This window comes from Nesoenas mayeri (assembly GCF_963082525.1).
Source record: "Nesoenas mayeri genome assembly, chromosome: 1".
NCBI lineage: Eukaryota > Metazoa > Chordata > Aves > Columbiformes > Columbidae > Nesoenas > Nesoenas mayeri.
Genome location: NC_137541.1, coordinates 896,400 through 917,285, shown reverse-complemented (window position 1 = coordinate 917,285; position 20,886 = coordinate 896,400). Strand labels below are relative to the sequence as shown.

The 20,886-nt window shown below is 52.7% G+C and overlaps 1 protein-coding gene across 2 annotated transcripts in view; it reads left to right on the top strand.

Annotated features, from left to right (window-relative positions):
* Positions 1 to 20,886, top strand: part of PPP6R2 (protein phosphatase 6 regulatory subunit 2) — a 98,186-nt gene that overhangs the window by 16,750 nt on the left and 60,550 nt on the right. For both annotated transcript variants that reach the window (XM_080343986.1, XM_080343987.1), the window contains exon 2: positions 10,464 to 10,596. The gene's annotated coding sequence lies outside the window, so the exon portion shown is untranslated. The remainder of the gene's footprint in view (positions 1 to 10,463; positions 10,597 to 20,886) is intronic.

Sequence of the window (20,886 nt, the reverse complement as noted above, 5' to 3'; positions counted from 1 at the left end):
GGTGGCGGATGTTTTGTCGGGTTGGCTTGGGCTGGGCACCTTTCTCAGCCTTCCTAAGGCCAGGCTCAGCGTGGCCGGCCCTGGCTCTGCGGGGTGGCGGGGACACTGCTCCGGCTGCTGCCACAGCCCCTGGACACGCTTCCAAACTGGCCTCAGAGATGTTACCAAAATTCATAACTGCAACTTGCTTCCAGCAGGAGGACACAGTTTAAAATACTGCTGGAAGCGAGTGGAAAAGAGGCTTGAAAGCGGCTGTGAGCGCTCAAGGGAAAATGTCCAATTTCTGCCCAAACTTGGCATGTTCAGTAGACACTGGGGGAGCTCGGCAAAGCTTTACCTGCCGCGTGTGCCACGGCACAGGCTCGGTTTGAGCTGCAGGCAGAATGGGACCTGCCCCCATCCCTGTGTCCCTTTGTCCTCTCCCCCTTCACCTGAAATGCCTGTTTGGGGACTCTGAAGATTTTCTTCAGGAGACTTTGTGGTCACCGGGCAGTGTCTGTTCTTCAGAGCTGCTGCGCGGGGTGCGGGTGATGTTCCCGCAGTGATCTTTTGAAATGGAGAATGAATGGCTCTTTAAAATAAACCATCATCAAAGCATGGGATCAACTAAAAATGAGCTCAAGCGTCTTTTTAGTTGGTGAATTTCCTTAGTGCTGATTCTCCTGGCAAGCCCGGCTCCCGTGGAACACTGCCCAGGAGACATGGAGCCTTGGTGCTGGTGCAAAACACGTTGCTGTCGGAGTTCGCCAGACGCATTTCTTCTGGCTGGTTGGCCGGTAACTCTCTTAATAGGTACCAAACAACTTCACAGTGTTCCTGTTTATTTTTTCTCTCTTTCTTGGGGTTTCTCTCCGGGTTCCCGTGGCCTGAGGCCTGGGGCTGAGCTCTTGTCAGCACAGCGCTGCCAGAGCCTCCCCAGAGGCTTCGAACCAGGTGCTTTTTGCATTTACTCCGCAGAATTTTTGCTTTGCTAGTACAGAAAGAAATGGGCTTGGAGCTCTGGTTATGCAAGTTGAATTTCAGGGCAAACGGCGTGCAGAGAGCCATCTGTGTCACCGGGAAGCTGCTTTTCAAACAACGGGTTGAATGCGATGGGTGGTGGTGCTGGCCGGGGCTGGCTGGCGGGTCGCGGGGCTGCGCACAGCGCTGCTCTTGCCCCGCGCACAGCTCTCGCACCCCAAACGCAGGACCTCTGGAAAGAGCTGTGTGCCTGCTCTTTGTTCTGTTTGCAGCATGATTTCTGTGCGTATTCTTTATGGGATTTTTGTAATCTTGGTACTGTGCATGTATCTTGCACCAATCATCAGGTGACATCCTAAAATGCTTATATAGAAGTAAATAAGACATTCTTGCGTCTTCCTGTTCAGTTGTTAGAAACAAATCCAGGCGAGATCAGGGATGGTGTTTTAGAGGTGTGAACAGCGTGTTGTGGGATTTTTGCTTTGAGGAGTGTTTGACTTCCCTTGGAGCTCATCGGGGAGCTGCCTGGGAGCGCCTATCCAGGCCGAGTGCGTCCCGCGGCGCTGAGGCCCATCTCCTGTGGTTCCGGGTTCTATCACTGGATTAGTATGCGCCGTATCCTGTAAATGCGCTTCTGGGGAAGAGCGAAGAATCTTGAATGCTGACAGTATCTCGCAAGCTCTGGGCGTAGCCGCGGGGCCAGCGCCCTGAACTGCTGCAAGACCTGGCTTAAGGAGGCACAGGCCACGCGTTTTGTAAGTCCAACCCTGAGTCTTTCCGGACTGGGAAGGTTAAGTCAAGCAGTGTTCACAGCTATTTGGGTGCTCCCTGTGAATTCAGTGCTGAATCACGATGTTCAGATTGTGGGCGAGCATAGAAAATTGATGTGCCTACCGTTTGTCGCCCATGGATTTAATTAGACTTCACGTGGTTCCACAGCGGTTTGCACCTTTCTGGCACGGCTTTTTTCCTATGAACCCTTGGTGAGGTCCTGGGTACTAAACTGGTCACAACATCCCCAGCCTGGGCTATTTGCTGCCTCGCTGGGTTTTTCCTGCCCACGGCAAGGGCTCAGGTGAGCGGGGATGCTGCTCCAGGGGAGGAGACGTTTCAGTGTGAGTTCGGAGACCGGCTGGAGCTGCTGTGGAGCTGTAATTCAGAAGCAAATCTGAAGTTGGGGCAAATCACTGGTACAGGATTAAATGATCTCTTGTGTGCCCTTTTCCTCACGCTGTGACAAGCGTAAGGCACCGCACGTGCCATTGAACAAAGAGATGGAAGCCACTGACAAGTCTGGTTGTTTTGCAAATGATGGGGAGGTGAAAACGGAGGAGCCTGGCAGCTGCGGGCAGCAGGGCCTGCAGCGGGGAGAGCCCTGGAACGGAGCGGGGAGAGCCCTGGGAGATGATGCCGCAAAGAAAGTGGGCTAATGTACAGAAGCCTCAAAGTTTGTCAGAATTACCTCTACACTGCCCAGGGTGCCACGTTTTCGTACAACTGTGTGCTTGCATTGAAATCACTTCTTTTTGTGCCTTGAGTCAGGACCATGATAAGTTCTAGGTACTATTTCTATATATTTACATGTCTTCTAGAAGTATACGTAGCAGGCCTTGGTCTCCACGTGACTGATTTTTGCCCTCGCGAGGCGTTGTGCGGTTGCTGGCGGTTCCCATGCGTGTGTGTCGCACCAGGCCTGACAGGTCCAGCCAGCTGGGTTTTTAGCTTTGCAGAATTGGAGCAAGGGTTCATTTTTTAATTCACTGTAGATTTTATATATTAAAACTAAAAATGTAAGGTGTTTTTTCACTAGAATGAGTTCAATCTGCCTGCCGAGGGTGGTTCTCCAGGGCGTTCTGTGCGGGTTTGGATGAGGAGCGGGTCCGGGCAGTGGCGTTGCGGCTCCGTTCACCTGGATTCACGGGTCTCGGATGTGTCTGCAGCCTTTGGCGGGATCACTCGAGACACCAGGTGTGCTCTGACTTTTGGAGAGCGTTTACTTCGCTTTTCTGGAAACTCAGGCCCTTTTTCAGCAACTCGTGCAGTCAAAAAATCTTGATAACCCAAGTTATCAAATTTCTTGGGAAGATCTTGGTGAACAGAAGTACTGCACGTGTGAATTCTCGGGAGGTGACAGTGTGGTGGTGTGGATGGAACTGGCAGCTTGCTCATCCTGTTCAGTTACCGAGGGGCTTGGCAGACTCTTCAGATGGATGATGTTGGAGCTGCTGGGGAGTGCGGGAGAGCAGCCCGTCCATCGGCAGTGGGAGAAAATGGGTTCAAATGCCGCTGTCCCCACCTGCTGAATCGCTGCCTTTCTGTGACCCTTGTGCTGTTGTGAATGGCAGGTCATTAAAAGCAGGATGTTGGTTTGGGTGCTGCAGGTGACTCACCATGGGCTCCCGCTTCTGTCCGGCCAGCACGTTGGACAATTAAACACGGTCCTCAACTCCTGCTCCGCCACAATTGCCTTAAATCACCACACTAGATAACCTTGGGCTTGTGTTTAGTTGCCTGGTTAGGCCTGACCTTGCGGACGGGCCCTTCTACCGGCTCTGTCGTCTGACTCAAAAACCCACCGGGCCTTCACGTTCATCCTGAGTTGTACTTAATTAATAGCTTAGAAAAGATTTGGTGCCACACTGCTCTTGTGGACGGGTCAGCCTCTGCGAGACCTTCACGGTGCTCGGCCAAAGGTCTAAAATAGCAACCGCTCTTGGTTACTTCTCTAATTACCAGGATCATTTCATGTGCCTCATGGTGTGTGTATCATTTTGCAGACGTCCAGGTGGAGAGGAAAAGAAATGTGCAGTCGCTCTGAACCTGGACTGCTGAAGGATGTGATTTGAACTGGAATTTGCTGTTTGTGTGTGTGTGGAGCCTGGGGGCTGAGCTGCAGAGCCCGGCGCTGGGTGCGCAGGAGCCTCCTGCTCCGGCGCTCGCGCTGGGAAATGAGCGCCCGGGAAAGCAGGAAAAGGCAAATGTGTCATAGGCTCTGGAAACAAGAGTAAGTGCCCACACTGATTATTAAGAGCAATTCTTCCATTGTTGTCAGAAAAGGACAATAATATTAAAATGTTAATCTAAGGTTAACTAGTTGCTAGCCTTTAAGTGGTATTTAGTACATTTTGTGTGGCTGAAGGGCTCTGGTGAAATAGCTGAGATTGGTCTGGTGCTGCAGAAACACTCCCAGAAGTGCCGGTTTTCCGAAGGGCTTGGTGACACTGACACTGCAGCTTTGCGCTGTGTGTGGGGTGTCGAATTGAACCCAAATCTCTGCACGAGACACCAGGAGTCTCTGTGACCGCTGTGGAGGTGGAAATGCAGGAGGAGGGAACGGCCTCGGTCGGTCCCCTTCCAAACCATCACCTGGGCTCCTCACGGACGGCAGTGAGTCCTTACCGAGGCCCCAGCCGCTGCGGGACACGCACAGCGCGGAGGGGCTGCTTTGGGCCTCAGAGGAAATCTTGTTGGTTTGTTTATCGTTTTTCTGTGTGTTTGTTTTTCCTTTTTTTTTTTAGTTTTGGTTTTGGTGTTTTATTTTTAATGTTGGTAATTTCTGTAAGATTCCAGGTGCTCTGAAAACGTGCAGGGAGCCACATTCTCTTCTGAGAACCGCAAGAAGTGGCACTGGAAGTTGAAGGAGGGTTCCCTGGAGCTCTTCTGAAGTACCAGCACCGTGCATGGTGTCAGTGGATGGTGATAACCACCAGCAGTTCAGGAGCTGTGCGCTGGTTCAGCTGCGTGAGCCGCTATAGCCAGCCACTACGGGAATATTTACCTTCCCATATTTTGGTTGATTCTCAGAAGAGTTGGTGGAGGGGTTTATTTTATTTTATTTTATTTATTTTATTATATTTTGCCTTCATTTTGACTGGCAGCGAGGAGGTGGCAGAGCGCAGCCGTCATGCGAGTGATCCCCGCGTGCAGGTTGGGAGCAGACCGGAGGGTTTTGTGGACTAAAATTAGTCTGGAATAGCTGCAGTACCGATCTTGGTCATTTGACGCTGGCCTTAGCTTGCACTTCTGGCCGGGATTAGTGTGGTCGCCGTGCTCAGCCTTGCCCTTAGTGCCTGGGAATTCATTTCCAGTATCAATATTACCCCGTTTCTCTAAAAATAAGCCCTACCCCAAAAATAAGCCCTAGCGTGATTTTTCGGGATTTTGGAGGTTGCTTGAAATACAAGCCCCACTCCAAAAATAGTTACAGTTCATTAAAAAAGTCAATTTAAATAATGTCCAGGCAGCTAGATGTGCAAAAACAGTAATAAATTTTGGAGCAGAAATGAATATAAGACCCTGTCTTATTTTGGGGAAAACAGGATATGAATTAGTTTCCCAGTAAGGCCTAAGGACAGATTCTTGGCTCTTGTGCAGGATGAACTCCTGACAGCTTTCGAGAAGACATGGAAAGTATCCTGAGTTTTCACCGTGTTTTAGAAGTGATCAGTGATGTGGTATTTTGTTATTCTCCATCACACCCCTTACCCCCGAGTTCCCCGTGGGGTTTTGTTATCGTGCCAGAAGTGACGGTAGGAAAGAGCGGATGGTTTCAGAAAAGCCCAACTTCAGGAACTGGCTGTGGTGGCAGTTTAAACCCCATGAAGGTTTAAACCCCATGAAAGGAGGAGCTTGTGTCCTGAGCAGCCCGGGCCGTTCTCACTGTTGCAGCAGGAGGCACAGATGGAAAGGATGACCTGCCTTATACTGGCCTTTTTGTCCCTTTCATTATGGGAATTTCTTGTCTAACCGCTGTTAAAGCAGGGGGAAGCGGCTGAATGAATTCCAGAATGTATGCGAGTGGAGATAAACTTGACCAGAGGCTTGTTTGTGGCTGGTGCTGCTATGGAAAGCACGTGCCGCTTGGTTTGCCTCGTGAGCTGCAGGGGAAGTGCTGGAGAAGCGCCCTGGAGAAGTGCTGCTTGCCTGAGTCCGGCCAACTAAAAGTCTGTCTTTATCAGTGACGTCTGGAGGGATGTTATAGCTTATGTAAGACGTTGAATTTAGTTAATCTTGCTTGATGTTCCTGATCAACCATATGAAAGTAACTAAGGCAGTGGGAAGAGTTTGAAATAGTTTAAAAAGAGCTGCTTTTTACGTAGCAGTGTCAAAACATGCATGTCATTTTGTTGTATATACCGACATGCAAGTGCCGTGGGACACCGGGGAAGACGAGTGTGAATCTGTTCTGGGTCCAGGCCAGTGCGACAGGCGGCTAGAGATGTTCTTGTGCTTTCACATTGTCTCTTTAAGAGTTAAATAGACCTTTTGATGAGCTCTGTCCAGGAACTCTCATTTTTCCTCTCCCAATGCCTTCCCCAGGTAAACAGTCCTCCTCTAGTAGCAGTTAATGAACAGCAATGGTGCGTGTGGCTGAGGGGAGACCTTCTGATCTCTGAACTGCCTGAAAGGAGCTTGGAGCCAGGGGGGTCGGGCTCTGCTCCCCAGGAACAAGCGCCAGGAGCAGAGGAAACGGCCTCAAGTTGCGCCAGGGGAGGTTGAGGTTGGATGTGGGACCAATTTCTTCCCCAAAGGGCTGTGGGGCATTGGGACAGGCTGCCCAGGGCAGTGCTGGAGTCACCATCCCTGGAGGGCTGGACAGACGGACATGAGGTTCTCAGGACATGGGGCAGGGTGGGTTATGGTTGGACTCAGTGATCTGCAGGGGCTTTTCCAACCTACATGATTCTATGCTGCTAGTTTTGGCTAAGAAAGGAAAAACCAAACCCAAACAGGTAAGTGCTGCAATCCAGGTTCTCTTACACGCTCACAGGTCGAACCGCAAAGGTGGTGGAGACGTGAGAGGCACCGACTCGTTTCCACAGATCTTTACTGTGTGACATTGAGATTGAAGCTAGAAAAAGCAATCTTGCTGCATATTGAAGTGTTGTTTCAGCTTCAGTGTGCTCCACAAGTGACCACAGTCTCCGTGTGTCCAATCCCAGATCCCACCCCAGGCCCCTCTCCCCCGTCAGCTGTTCATACCCCATGGGGATTTGGGGTTGGTCCTTCCCAGTGTTTCCATCCGCACGTTTGAGCTGCCCAAAGCTCAGTTATCCGTTTAAACCAAATCTGCAGAATGTTACAAGCCTCTTAACTCTTACGACGCGGCAGTGAATTCTGTTGATTGTCATTCCAAATGATGAGCTTCTTATTAATTGATTTGAGCGTGTTGCCTTACCAGGGACTAATTTCGCTGCAGATTTAATCCAGGGTGTGTATGCTGGAGATGTGAAGAGCGGGAGCAAGCCTGGCACAAACATCGGAGTGCCAGAGAATCCGCACTGGGCCAAGGCGGGCAGCTCAGGTTCAGCCCAGTTCAGAGCTGTCTCTGGACTGGAAGGCTGTGTTGTCCTGCGGGGCTACAGCAGCATCAGCCCACATTGAGCTGTTTTTCTGGGGTGATGTGGCTTCCCAAAGCTCCTGGGACACCGGTGAGACTTGGGCTGGCTCTGCTCTCCTGAAGCCAACACACTTCATGATTTGCTATAGAAGCCGGGAGTGCTGCCGGCTCCGTCCCGGGGCGTTTGAGGAGGATGTGCCGTAGCTGTGCGTGCCCCTTGCTGCCCTGGCACGCCGTGTTTGCAGCGTGTTTTACATTTCATGGCCCACCTCAGCTTATGTTTCCTCTAAATTCTGTGAGTACAGGGGTGTTTCATCTACTGGGTTTATTTTCCCTCCCCTGTTTCAGGAGGTCACTGGAGATACTGGTGGTTATTTTGTGGTAGATGATTTCTCCTGTTATTAATGAGACTTTTTAGCAACATAGAAACCTGTCTGCGGTTTGATTTCAAAACTGCCCTTCTGTACGGGTATAGTGTGCCAACGTTTGGAACGCAAGTTTGTGCGTTCAGCTGGTGAACAGGCAGTGAGCTTAGCAAAAAAATCACAATCACTAGGAGAGAAGGTAGAAAATATAAACTCTTATTTTACTTTATTGTGCTTTGTTTCAAATCATTTATCAGATAAAATAAAGCACCTGTCTCAGAAGAGAATGAGGCTGAAATCTCAGCAGTAAGTGTTCATAATGTAAGAAAGTAATGAGCCACGTTATCCCAGTCTTTGAGCTGTGTTGGAATGTGGCAGATCCCATCGTCCCGCCACTCTTAGCTGGAAATGTATCGGGTAGTTATTTCAGTTTAAAAATGGAAGACATTGAAGACAACGTGAGGTGCATATGGCACAGAACTGCGGGTGGCGAAGGCCGTGTGGGGTCCGGCAGCGCTGAGCGCAGGTGCTGTGCTGGTTCTGGCTGAGCGCGGCGCTGGGCGGTGACGTCCTGAGCAGGAGCAGCACTTCAGTCCTCGCGCCTCCGCTGGGACCTTCAGTCTGCGCTGCTTTACACCGCTTATCGTTTGTAATGGTTAAAAGACTTTGCAGGACAAGCGCTGGGAAAAAGGAAGGCGTCAAATTTACAGACCTTAAAGATGCGCAGTGAAATTGTGCGCACTGTTCATGTGAATTCATTCCTTCAGGTTTGGGTGAATATTGTACCTCCAAATAAGTAATTACTGACAAGATGAGAAAAGGGCTTGTTGGCTGTGCTGGGCGGGTGGGGCCCTGCTGCCTTCTCGGGGTTCTGGCGCTGGGCCTTGCGGGCTCTGCAGATACGGAGAATGTGCCTTGGAACGGGAGTGTCTGTTTTGATCGAGATGGAGCGGGAATGTTATCGTTCTATGGAGGGGCTGTTACTTTCTGGTTGGTCCTCAACCCACCATACAAAAGGAATAGCTGGATTTGGAGAGAGGCTTGGGTAAAACTCTGCTTGGGCAGACCTGGGGTAGCCCAGCAGGCTAAGCCAGGCTTAGTTCTCCTGGGAATCACCGGGAACCTGCTGTGAGCTCCGGCCTGGGAACAAGGCCCAGGCCCAGACCAACCTGAGACGTGGGGATTGTGCTGCAGTTGTTCTTGGGTGACATGAAAACGAGCCCTGGGTTTCCTTCACAACCTCTGGGTTTCTTTTGAAGCCATGTCAAGAAAACAAATGCATGTTCTTGACTGAGGTCTGGGGAGCGGAGTCGGGGGCTGTTCATCCCGGTGCTGTCCCAGCGTGGGGACAAGGCCGGGGTCTGTGGGCGCTGTCCCGGCTTCGGGACAAGGCTGGGGTCTGTGGGCGCTGTCCCAGCATGGGGACAAGGCCGGGGTCTGTGGGCGCTGTCCCAGCATGGGGACAAGGCCGGGATCTGTGGGCGCTGTCCCGGCTTGGGGACAAGGCTGGGGTCTGTGGGCGCTGTCCCAGCATGGGGACAAGGCCGGGGTCTGTGGGCGCTGTCCCAGCGTGGGGACAAGGCCGGGGTCTGTGGGCACTATCCCAGCGTGGGGACAAGGCCGGGGTCTGTGGGCGCTGTCCCAGCGTGGGGACAAGGCCGGGGTTTGTGGGCGCTGTCCAGGCTTGGGGACAAGGCCGGGGTCTGTGGGCGCTGTCCAGGCTTGGGGACAAGGCCGGGGTCTGTGGACGCTGTCCAGGCTTGGGGACAAGGCCGGGGTCTGTGGGCGCTGTCCAGGCTTGGGGACAAGGCCGGGGTCTGTGGGCGCTGTCCCAGCGTGGGGACAAGGCCGGGGTCTGTGGGCGCTGTCCCAGCGTGGGGACAAGGCCGGGGTCTGTGGGCGCTGTCCCAGCGTGGGGACAAGGCCGGGGTCTGTGGGCGCTGTCCCAGCGTGGGGACAAGGCCGGGGTCTGTGGGCGCTGTCCCAGCGTGGGGACAAGGCCGGGGTCTGTGGGCGCTGTCCCAGCGTGGGGACAAGGCCGGGGTCTGTGAGCGCTGTCCCAGCGTGGGGACAAGGCCGGGGTCTGTGGGCGCTGTCCCAGCGTGGGGACAAGGCCGGGGTCTGTGGGCGCTGTCCCAGCGTGGGGACAAGGCCGGGGTCTGTGGGCGCTGTCCCAGCGTGGGGACAAGGCCGGGGTCTGTGGGCGCTGTCCCAGCGTGGGGACAAGGCCGGGGTCTGTGGGCGCTGTCCCAGCGTGGGGACAAGGCCGGGGTCTGTGGGCGCTGTCCCAGCGTGGGGACAAGGCCGGGGTCTGTGGGCGCTGTCCCAGCGTGGGGACAAGGCCGGGGTCTGTGAGCGCTGTCCCAGCGTGGGGACAAGGCCGGGGTCTGTGGGCGCTGTCCCAGCGTGGGGACAAGGCCGGGGTCTGTGGGCGCTGTCCCAGCGTGGGGACAAGGCCGGGGTCTGTGGGCGCTGTCCCAGCGTGGGGACAAGGCTGGGGTCTGTGGGCGCTGTCCCAGCGTGGGGACAAGGCCGGGGTCTGTGGGCGCTGTCCCAGCGTGGGGACAAGGCCGGGGTCTGTGGGCGCTGTCCCAGCATGGGGACAAGGCCGGGGTTTGCCGGGGAGGGCGCAGGGCTGGCGTGGGGGCAGTGATGGCTTTGCAAAGAGCGTCGATCACCGGCAGCATGCTCAGGCCCTTCTTTGGGCTGAAAGGTCGTGGGGAAGTTGTTTAGGAAAAGAAAAGTCTTTGGCCCTCAGTTCCCTTTGGTCAGTAGTAACTGTTAAACATCTTTTCCAGGATCGAAAGCTTGAGAAAGAACTCGCACTGGATGAGAAGAATTTTCTGAAGCTGGGTATATTCCTGGAACTGTAACCCAAATGTTTCTCTGTCCGTGGAGAAGATTTCACGTTTGAAGTAACTCCTACTGAAGGTATGCTCGTCTGCCTTGCCTTTTTACGCTCAGCGATGACAACGTGCTTTCTAGTGCTGTGTTATGTGTGCTGGTGGTTGCTAGTGACATTGTTGGTATTAGATCCTGGAGTCATGTGAGAGGAGCTGTGGTGGCGCTTGGACGGTGCTGCCGAGGCCTTTTGGAGCTGGTTGTGTGCTGCTGAGAAGCTGCGCTCTGCTGGTGTGGAGCCTGCAGCCCACTCACGCGGTGTTGGTCAGCTTATCCCTAAAACCAGGTTTAACTGGGAAGTGCTTCTCTAAACTTGAGCTCTAATTGAATGCGAGTGATGGACGGGAAGAAGGTGGAAGTTCTTTTCCTTTCTGGTGGCTGTCGACACTTCTGGGAACCCTTCTGGCTGTTTCAGATGGAAACGACGTGCACAAGGTTCTGTTGCTGGGGCAATGAAAGTGAACAGGCTGTGGTTACTCGCTGGTTTTTGTAAGGCCAAGAATGGGAAGCGTCCAGCGAAGCTGTTAAGCAGGCGGTATGAAGCAAGCAGGAGGAGCTGCCCTGTCCCACTGCACGTCATGGCATTGGGGTTCGCTGCCTTGGCGCTGTTTGGGGATGGAGTGGCTGCCGCTGGGAGCTCTGCCCGCCCCACCGGTGCTGGCGCTGGGCGGCTCGCTCATTCTCCTAATGGTAGTTCAGTTGGGAAAAGCTTTCTTCGTGCCACAAAGGCAAGAGATTTCATGTAAAGCAAGGTCTCCTGGGGGAATGGGTTATCAGTTAAGGCATTCTTGAGGATGCTAGAAGAATGCTGGAGATCCCAAGTTTCATTGCAGAAAATCACAGGTTTAGGGTGAGCTGTAAATGGACATGCTGGTGGAGCTGGTCATAGTTACGTTGCACATCACACCTTATGGTTTCAAACTGCTTAAAATTGTTCTGGAAGCCATCTAGGGACTGGAGCATATGTGTGGTACTCAGGCACTTGGAGTCAGCTGTGCCAGTGAGATATATAGAAATAAAACACAGTGGTTGGCAATAGGAGCGTAGCCAAGTGACGATCATCCCTGAGGTCCAGCTGGCTCGGGCTCCTGCCGGTGATGATTTGGTGTGTGGGGCAGCGCTGCCGCTGTCCGCCTCACCCACAGGGACTCTGGAACAGCGGTGTCTGTAAAACAGACTGGGGCCTTTCCGAGCCTGCTCCCCAGGCACTGCTGCAGCCCGCTGCGGTTCTGAGCCCAGCGCAGGGCTGGACTCCGTCACCATCGACGGCAATAAGTGCCCCAGGGTTTCTTCTTCCCCTGCAGAACATAGTGTCTCATTCTGCCTGGTTTTGAGTTGGCTGATGATAACTCACTAAGGTGTCCCCATTCCTGGGTTTATAGGAAGCTGTAAATAACAGTCTGAATTGTTGACCTCGTTCGTGCCTTTCTGCTGGGGTTTCTCTGAGCTGTAGGCTTGTATCAAGTCAGGTTTAATGCATCTTCCCCAAGAAGCTGGGCTGCTTCTCGTTCTGCTCCGTCTCGTTAAGGGAAGCTCATCAGACCAGCTGTACTTGTTCGAGCTCTACTGTATTTTCAGAGAGAAGGGAACCAGACCAGCACCCGAGATGCAAACACGTGTTAGTCAAACCACGTCATGCCTTCTGTTTACTTGCTTGTTCCTTCTCGTAAGAACCTTTAACGTTACTTTTACCTCTTTGACTGCTGCTCTGTATTGAGATCCTCAACAGTGGCTCAGACATGTTTCCAAACAGCTCTAACAAACAGCGTGGGTTCTGTTTGTGTGATAAAGTGGCACGTTTCTTCCCAGGCTTGCTGTGCATCCCCGGGCAGGGCTGCTGGTCCTGGCGTGGCGCTCGGCTCAGGCCAAGCGCTGCAGAAGGAGGGACATGGGTCTTTGCTGGGATTGTCTGAGCAGATTTGGGGGAAGAAGTTCCCAGAGTGTGGGATGGGGGGGCAGAGGAGTGAGTGTGTGACAGCTGCGCAGGGAGGAGACCTGTGGTGTGCGAGAGTGCGGGATACGTCCCATAGAACCGCAGAACAGAATCATAGAATCATTTTGCTTGGGAAAGCCCCTCCAGGTCACCGAGTCCACCCCTTCCCCCAACCCTGTCCCTGCCCCGTGTCCTGAGAACCTCATGTCCGTCTGTCCAGCCCTCCAGGGCTGGTGACTCCAGCACTGCCCTGGGCAGCCTGTTCCAATGCCCCACAGCCCTTTGGGGAAGAAATTGTTCCCACATCCAACCTCAACCTCCCCTGGCGCAACTTGAGGCCGTTTCCTCTGCTCCTGGCGCTTGTTCCTGGGGAGCAGAGCCCGACCCCCCTGGCTCCAAGCTCCTTTCAGGCAGTTCAGAGATCAGAAGGTCTCCCCTCAGCTCCTGTTCTCCAGCTGAACCCCCAGGTCCCTCAGCCGCTCCATCACATTGTGCTCCAGCCCCTCACCAGCTCCGTTCCCGTCTCTGGACGTGTGAGATGAGCTGGGGACAGAGGGACGTTCTGCAGATGAGGCTGTCCCGGGACACCGCAGACATTGTTCCCATGACGCTCCTGGCTCAGGAGGCCCCAGGCCCGGGAGGAAGGATTTGCCAGTCAGGACACAGTGGACGAAGTGACATATTCACGCAGTGTGATGCAGATGCTGCTCAGACACCTGCTGGTGATGTGCAGGTCCCCGGTGTGCCCGCAGCGGAGATCGGCCCCGTGTGTCTGCAGTGGGGTGGCCGCAGATCCCCCCGGCTGCTGCTCATGAACTCTGTGCTGTTGTTCAGTGGCGGCTTTTCTGCCAGCATTAGAACTTTGCTTTAGTCAGCGCTGGGTTGAATCTGCCCCTGCACCGCCTGGCTGGGTGCTGCTGTGAAGCAGTTGTGCAGCTGGCTCTCACACCTTTGCTAGGTCTAAGCAAACTCATTTTTTGTCACTAGTAAATGTTTCTGCCTTGCTATTCATTTTTCTTCTGCGATCACTTACACCTTGAGCAGCCCTAGTTCTTTGGGACCCTCTTTACTGCCTTTTTGTATTTTTTCTTAGCTTTTGATGTATTTTTGTGTGTTTTACCCAGCTGCTGATTCACAGAGAAACGAGGTTTTCTGTTTGTCCCCGCAAAACGCATCTATGGGAGTTCAGATCAACTGTGGTCCTGCCGTCCTTGTCCCTCTGCGGGTTTTTGTTGTGCATTTTGGCAATTGTGTAACAGTTTACTTAAAAACCTACTGTTAGGCTTCAGGTTCGCCAGGTTCACCAGAGCAGGACTGGGTTTGCTGCAGTGAGTTATTTGGTAGCTGTTCTGAAGGTGGAGGTGCCACCCAGTCCTGCTGATGGCTTGCAGGTACGTTCTACAAGTTCCGCAGATGCTGCAGTTTGAGAGAATTAGCTAGATATTTTTCCTCTCCATCTGTGTAACAAAGCTTAAAGTCATTTATGCTTATAGAGGTAATAAAGGAGATTTTTTATTAAAGCTTAGGTGAAAAAAACCCACAAAACAACCTTAAAATTCCCCTTGGGAATCGGGGGCTGTCAGGACTGCAGCACCAGGCTGGATGGAAGGGAGCTGGGAGGCCCCGCAGGGGCGCAGCTGCTCAAATGGTGCTTGTCCTTTGTATTTCTGTAGCACTAAGGATGGTACAGCAAAGTCAGAAGGATTCAAAAGTACTTTCTTTATGGAAACAAGCAGGATAATGCACTTGTCTCAGCATTTCCATGTGTTTCCACTTAGTGACTATGTGGAAAGTCTTAAAGGTTTCCTTTTCTCAGGAATGGGCTTCAATCAGCAGCTCAGTCACTGCGGTCGTTTCCTGCCCCTCCACGCTCCGTGTTGTTGGCAAAGGTTGGCAAATGCTGCGGGATTTTGGGGTTGATTGTGGCCATTGCCAGCACAGCTCGGGCCCTCTGCTGCCTGCACAGCGGGGTGCGCTCGCGGCCCTGCCCGAAATAATACACATACAGCATTCAGATCATACAGAGGAAGGCACAGATTCACCCAAAGCTTTTGTGGAGAACAGAAGCTACAGTGTATTTGTGTTTTATGGCACCGAAGAGTCACTGCAAGGTGGGTAAGTTTAGTGCTAAGTAGAACGGCTCCTCTTTGGGTCAGTGGGTTTTCATCCTGTTACCTTTCCGGACTGCCGTGGTGTTTTCGGGGAAGGTGGAGGCCCCTCTGCCCAGCCCGGTGGTGCTGGGGAAGGCGCTAAACGACACCCCCGCTCTTAAATCCCTGCTAAGTGGAAGGATTAAGTGAGACAGAGTGAAACAGTCATTACAGACCTCACAGAGAACAGAGACTTGGGACATTCTGCTTGAATGAGACAAAAAGTAGCAATTCCTTTGGATCATACATAGAAAATGTTATTCTGTTTGTTTTTCAACCTGTGTGCAGCCAGGAATGGCTCCTCGCGTTCTGCTGCTTCATTGAAGCCCCCGCGCACCTTCTCTATATGAAAACATTCCTGCCGTGTGGTGTTGGCAAATAGCAGGTGTTTAATTCCACACGGATCCAGCTCAGAAATGCTCTCCAGAAAGCAGTTAATCTGCAAAACCGGCAGCACGTAGTTCCAGAGGACTTCTTCCCGTCCATCTTTGGCTTTTCCTTTAGTTAGGTACACGAGTTCAGAAATAATACAGGCAACTTTGGAGGGCTTGGGAAAAGCAAGAGCGGTTTGTTTCCAGGTGGGCGTTGCAGCACACGGCAGCTGGAGCGGCTCTTTGGAGGGACCTGTGGGCCTCCCCAGATTAAACCTGAGTGTACCGGTGCAGGCTTTGAATGCGTGTGCTAAATGCGTGTGCTAAATGCATGTGCTAAATGCAAACACTAAATGCGTGCGCTAAAAGGGGCAACAGTTCATCCCAAACCAGTAGCAGCTTTTGCTACTGCTGGGCAGTTCTTCTTCTTGCTCTCCTGCTGCTTAGCACACTCGCTCTTTTTTTTCCTTTCCCTCCTTGCTGCCCCCCTTGCTGCCCCCCTTGTTGCCCTCCATCCCCCGTTAGCTGGAGCAGGGCTGCCTGTCCTCTGTGTGTGTGTGGAGAGCCCCCACCCGCCTCCAGAGCTCTTCATCTCACCCGTGAATCCCATCTGTTCTCTGTACAAAACGTTTGGAAGGTGCCATGTTTCTTGCAGCGGCCATTAAGGTTGGACTTGTCCTCTCTCTATTTGCGATGGCGTGACTGTGGAAGAGCTCGCTGGCTCTTCCCGCTGACCTGCCCACGAACCTGCTGTTTGCAAGCAGCTGGAGCCCCAGCCTGGGGTTCTGAGTGGGACATGGAGCTGCTCTGGGTGGGACAGCGCAGGTGCTGTGAGCCTTCCCCCGCTCTCCAGAGCAGTTTTGCAGTGTGGAACTTGCTCCAGCCCATCTCGGAGCCTCCTCTCGCTCCATAGCCGTCTGTCGACACACGTTTCCTAGTTTGCTCTGATATTACAGTATTAAAGATGCACAGGACAGGGCAAGTGCTCCTTATGCATGAAGATTGAAAGTATACCTGGATTATTTAGCATGTAAATCAGAACATGATCTTAAGGAAGCTGCTCAGTAGACGGGTCGACCAGATAAAATTACCTGTACCTGTGCACCAGCCGTGCGGCTGCGGCTGAATTCCCGGCTTCGGTCAGCAGCGTGGAGCTTGTGTTTGACATCTGTACAAACCCTCCTGAACCAAAAGCAAAGCGTGAACAGCGGGGACTCTTGGCTGTGATTTGGAGACAATGACAAGTGTCAAGGTCAGTGATTGCTTCACAGCTCGTTAAAGCACTTGAGAAAGCGAAGGCGCTGAGTCTCTGCAGCGGGGTACGAGCAGCACGTCCAGCGGTGGCCCCGTCACCCCCGTCCCATGGATGAGGCCGTCTGTCCGTCCCACATCCCGCTGGGCCTCCGAGCGGTCCAGGCCCTGCCGAACATCCGCAGTTTGCCGATGCAGCCGGGCCGTGGCGGTTCCCGCTGCCTTTTCTGCTGCAGAAAACCTGCGGAATGGACAAAAATTGTTTCAGCACTTAGAATGAGTGCATTCATTTGGGGTTTTTTCCCCTAATATAAGAGCTAGAAACAGCTTTAAAAGCAAACCAGCAGGAGTTCTCTTGAGCAGCAAGAACGTGAACCTTGGCCCTCACGTGTTTGTTTATCCACGTGTTCTCAGACCCTGATTTAGCTCTTTTTTCACTTGTTGTGGAAGGAAAGTGGAGCTGGAGGAGCTATGAGTCGGGGCTGTTTGCAGTATCTCCGTGGCCTGGGCAGCTCTGGGGTGGCTCTGCCCGTCTTCCCCCTCTGCAAAGCTCATTCCAAGATATTTGCAGCTGTTGATCTCTTGCACAGCTCAGGGCTTCCTCCCTTTTGTAAAACCGGAAACTTCAATACGGGCAGAATAGGCGAACTGCGGTGGACGGCAGGAATGAGCTGCTGGTGGTATGAGGTGGAGGGAGGACAAGCAGATAGTCCATGTGGCTGGTGAGATGAGAAACTTCACGTTCATTTTGAATGATAACTATTCAGTTATGGTCCAAAGAGCACTTGTCTCTATTGCCTGCCCTGAGTTTATCCAGGGAACTGATCTGTCATCTTTAAGGAAAAGTCATCACTTCTACCAAATGCTCCTTTTTGTTCGCACCCTTTTGTTTTTAAATAAGTTTTATAAAGTTACCGGGTATTTCATTGTAGAGATCAGGTTAAAATAACGACTGAGGCTTAACTCTGACTTGGTATGTATAGAAAAAGCTTTCCAATGTAATGTTTCCTAAAACTCATCTTAGAGCAGCTTCCTTTGAATTTATCTGTACACGGCTTGAAGTTGTAACTTCTCTCACTCCTTAACTTGTACCGTCCCCACGTGCTTCTGACACAATTTAAATTGAAGCGGTGATTTCACTGCGCACAAGGAGCTCGCTGCAGCCAGCCTGCGCGCTGCCCTTGGCGTCCACCGCGTCCTTTGAGCTTTATTCCCTTCTTGTGCTTTCCAGCACGTTTTCAGCGTGCCCGGTGTGCTGGAGAGGTGGTACCCGAGGCTGCGAGAGGGGCGGCGGAGCGGCGAACGCGAGCCCCTTGTGTTTTATTGACAAGGCAGGGTGGGTGGCAGGAGGAACGATGCTTGGTGAATTCACACCGCCTGCTTTTTAGTCCTTCCCAAACAATTTGAAGCTCTGTGGTTGAAGGTCAGAGCACACTCTGGGTTTAAGCCCCTGTGGGTTTGGAAAGGTTTGGCACAGCCACAGGGTGTGCTCACTGCTCCTTCTCAAACAGGAGGTTCCGGATGCGGCTGAAGATGCTGCGTGAAGAAATGGGGCTGTGGAGCAGAAGGTGCATGCGTTGTCCTCGGTGGACGCCGCGTGTTGCCCCGCGTGTTGGTCCTTAGGGCAGCTCAGGGCTTTGCTTTTTCTGGGAAGATCTGAGAAATCAAGAAATCCTGACCAAACAAATTCCTGCATTTCCAGAAAATCATAAAAGCCTCTTCATTTACGGGGGATTGTCATCAGCCCAAAGCTGAGGCTTGGGGTCTGTTGGACTCCTCGCCTGCTGACTTCATAAATTCTTCCCATCTCAGGCCTGTTTTGGGGGTAGGGGAACCCAGCAACGCGTCCCGTGTGCCCGGAATGCAGGTGTCTGTAGCTGGAGTAACTTGGGGCAAAGTAGTTTCCAAGTCGTGTGGGCAAAGGTGGCAAAGGCGGTTGGGAGATGCTCCCGGCGCTGAGGACACGTTCTGGGAGCACATCAGAGGTGACATCGAAAGGCCACCCCACACTGTCATCTGATCACACCCTGGGGGAAAAACGGCCATTCATCGTTTAATAGACTTGGACTGAACTGGAGAACGGAAAGCTCTTTCAGAATGAAAACTACCGGACTGCTGGTAATGTCAGAACAGGCTATTTCATCATCCGCACCTAAGAAACGGCAATTTGTTGAAATGTAACAATCTGAAGGACTTTTTTTCCTATTAAGGGTACTTATAAAGCCCATTCCCGCATTCTCATCCCAGCAGCGCTCTGGCTCAGGCGACTGCTTTGGACTCTGCTGTTGGGCCCCGGTACTTGTGACAGCCCTGAAACTCCCAGCACATCGGAGCCTTGTTGTATTATACTGTGGTGCTTTGCTGGACATAGAATAAATCACCTTAGATACCGAGAAGGCTTAATGAAGTATCTGTGATGTGGCCATAGGCGAGTTGGTCTGAGTTTGCTCAGCAGGTTTTTATAAACCTTAGGGAGAGGTTTTTTGGTGCTGCTTTCTATGTGTCTGTGTTCGGTCCTTATTTCCGGACTTTGCGGAAAGTGTCGCTCAGACGTTGCTCAGACCCTGACGGCCAAGTCGTCTTCACCTAGAGATGAAGGTCAAATAGATGAGTTAGAGTCGAGGAGCGAGGGAAGCAGGGTGGCCTGGTGGTGCCAGATTGAGTGTCTGTTGGTACCAAAGCAGTTATTGTGTTCCTGGTTTAACTGCTCCTCATGCCGGGACGCGGTGCGGGAGGTTGGTGACTGTCAGGGAAGGACGGCAGGGAAATCACAGAGCTCTGGACACGCTGTATTGCGTTTCTGAGCAGAGATGCCTGTGACAGATCGTGTTGGAATCTTGGTAGAATGCGCTAGAGCTGCAGAGCAAGCCTGCCCTTGAGTGCAAAGGTTAATGAATCTGGAGTCCTATTCGTTTAGTTTTTATCGGGATAATTGAAACTATCCCTGAGATGATCCTATGCGACCTGCTCTGGTGACCCTGCTTTAGCAGCGGGGTTGGACTGGATGGTCTCCTGAGGTCCCTTCAACCCCAACCACCCTGCGGTTCTGTGACAGCAGGGTGACCATGAGCCAGCACTGGGCCCTTGTGGCCAGGAAGCCAATGGGACCTGGGGTGGGTTAGAAGGGGGTGGTCAGTAGGTCAGAGAGGTTCTCCTGCCCCTCTGCTCTGCCCTGGGGAGACCACACCTGGAATCTTGTGTCCAGCTGTGGCCCCTCAGTTCCAGCAGGACAGGGAACTGCTGCAGAGAGTCCAGCGCAGCCACCAAGATGCTGCAGGGAGTGGAGCATCTCCCGTGTGAGGAAAGGCTAAGGGAGCTGGGGCTCTGGAGCTGGACAAGAGGACACTGAGGGGGGACTCATTGCTGGGGATCAATATGGAAAGGGGCAGTGTCAGGAGGATGGAGCCAGGCTCTGCTGGTGACAACCAGGGACAGGACAAGGGGCAATGGGTGCAAACTGGAACACAGGAGGTTCCACTGAAAGAGGAGAAGCAACTTGTTGGGGTGAGGGTGTCAGAGCCTGGCCCAGGCTGCCCAGGGGGTTGTGGAGTCTCCTTCTGTGCAGACATTCCAACCCGCCTGGACACCTTCCTGTGTAACCTCATCTGGGTGTTCCTGCTCCATGGGGGGATTGCACTGGATGAGCTTTCCAGGGCCCTTCCAACCCCTGACATTCCGGGGTTCTGTGATTCTGTGTAACACTCCCATTTCTAACAGCAGCTGTTGCAGCAGCGGGGGGGCAGAACGTGCCCTGTGGCCTCAGGGAGCCCCGTGTTCCTGCCGGGTGGGGGCCTGGGACAGCCCCTGATCAAATGCCATTAACCACCCCCAGGGCCCGGAGCCCAGAGCAGACTGTTTGATGGTTAGGTACGGGAAATGGTTGAAGTTGGCAGGTAGCATCACTTCTTTGTGGCCTTTTGTGTGGAAGTCTGCATTTGTTAAATTTCTTGTCATCAGATGCCCCTGATTTAATGTCTTTTCTTTTTTTCTTTATTGAGGTGTGCAGTGGCCCAAATCGCAAGAGAAATAGGATGTGTTTCATACAGTTATCTTGTATTCCCTAACTTTATTAGTGATTTCTGGTGTTTAATATTGGAAGTAGGTGTCTTAAGGTCAGCACATATGGGAAACAGCGTCTTGAATCTTTGGAAGTCACTTCTCACATTAGAAACCGTGTGTAGCATTTATTGTGCTCCTCACGCTCAGCGAGTCCCTGGCTGGTTCCCTTGGCCCCTGGCCTGTTACTCAGTGTGTGTTTTTGCACAGCAGCCTTTTGGAAGGAGGTGAAGTGAACATTTTTAGTTATGTTACAGACACACTAGTTTGTTTCTTGATACAGCTCAAACTGGAACGTTCGTAGGGGTGTAACTCCGTCACGTAGAGCTTTTCTCTGTCCCTCTGTCCTGTATTGTTCTAAATACATTCTCACGTGCCTCAGCAGATGGATGTTGCAGAAGACGGTGCGTGCTTCATGCAGAAATCCATGTACTGCATGCGTGTTGTGCACGGGTGTCCTGCGTGTTGTGCACGGGTGTCCTGCGTGTTGTGCACGGGTGTACCTGTGTGTTGTGTCCCGCGTGTTGTGCACGGGTGTCCTGCGTGTTGTGTCCCGCGT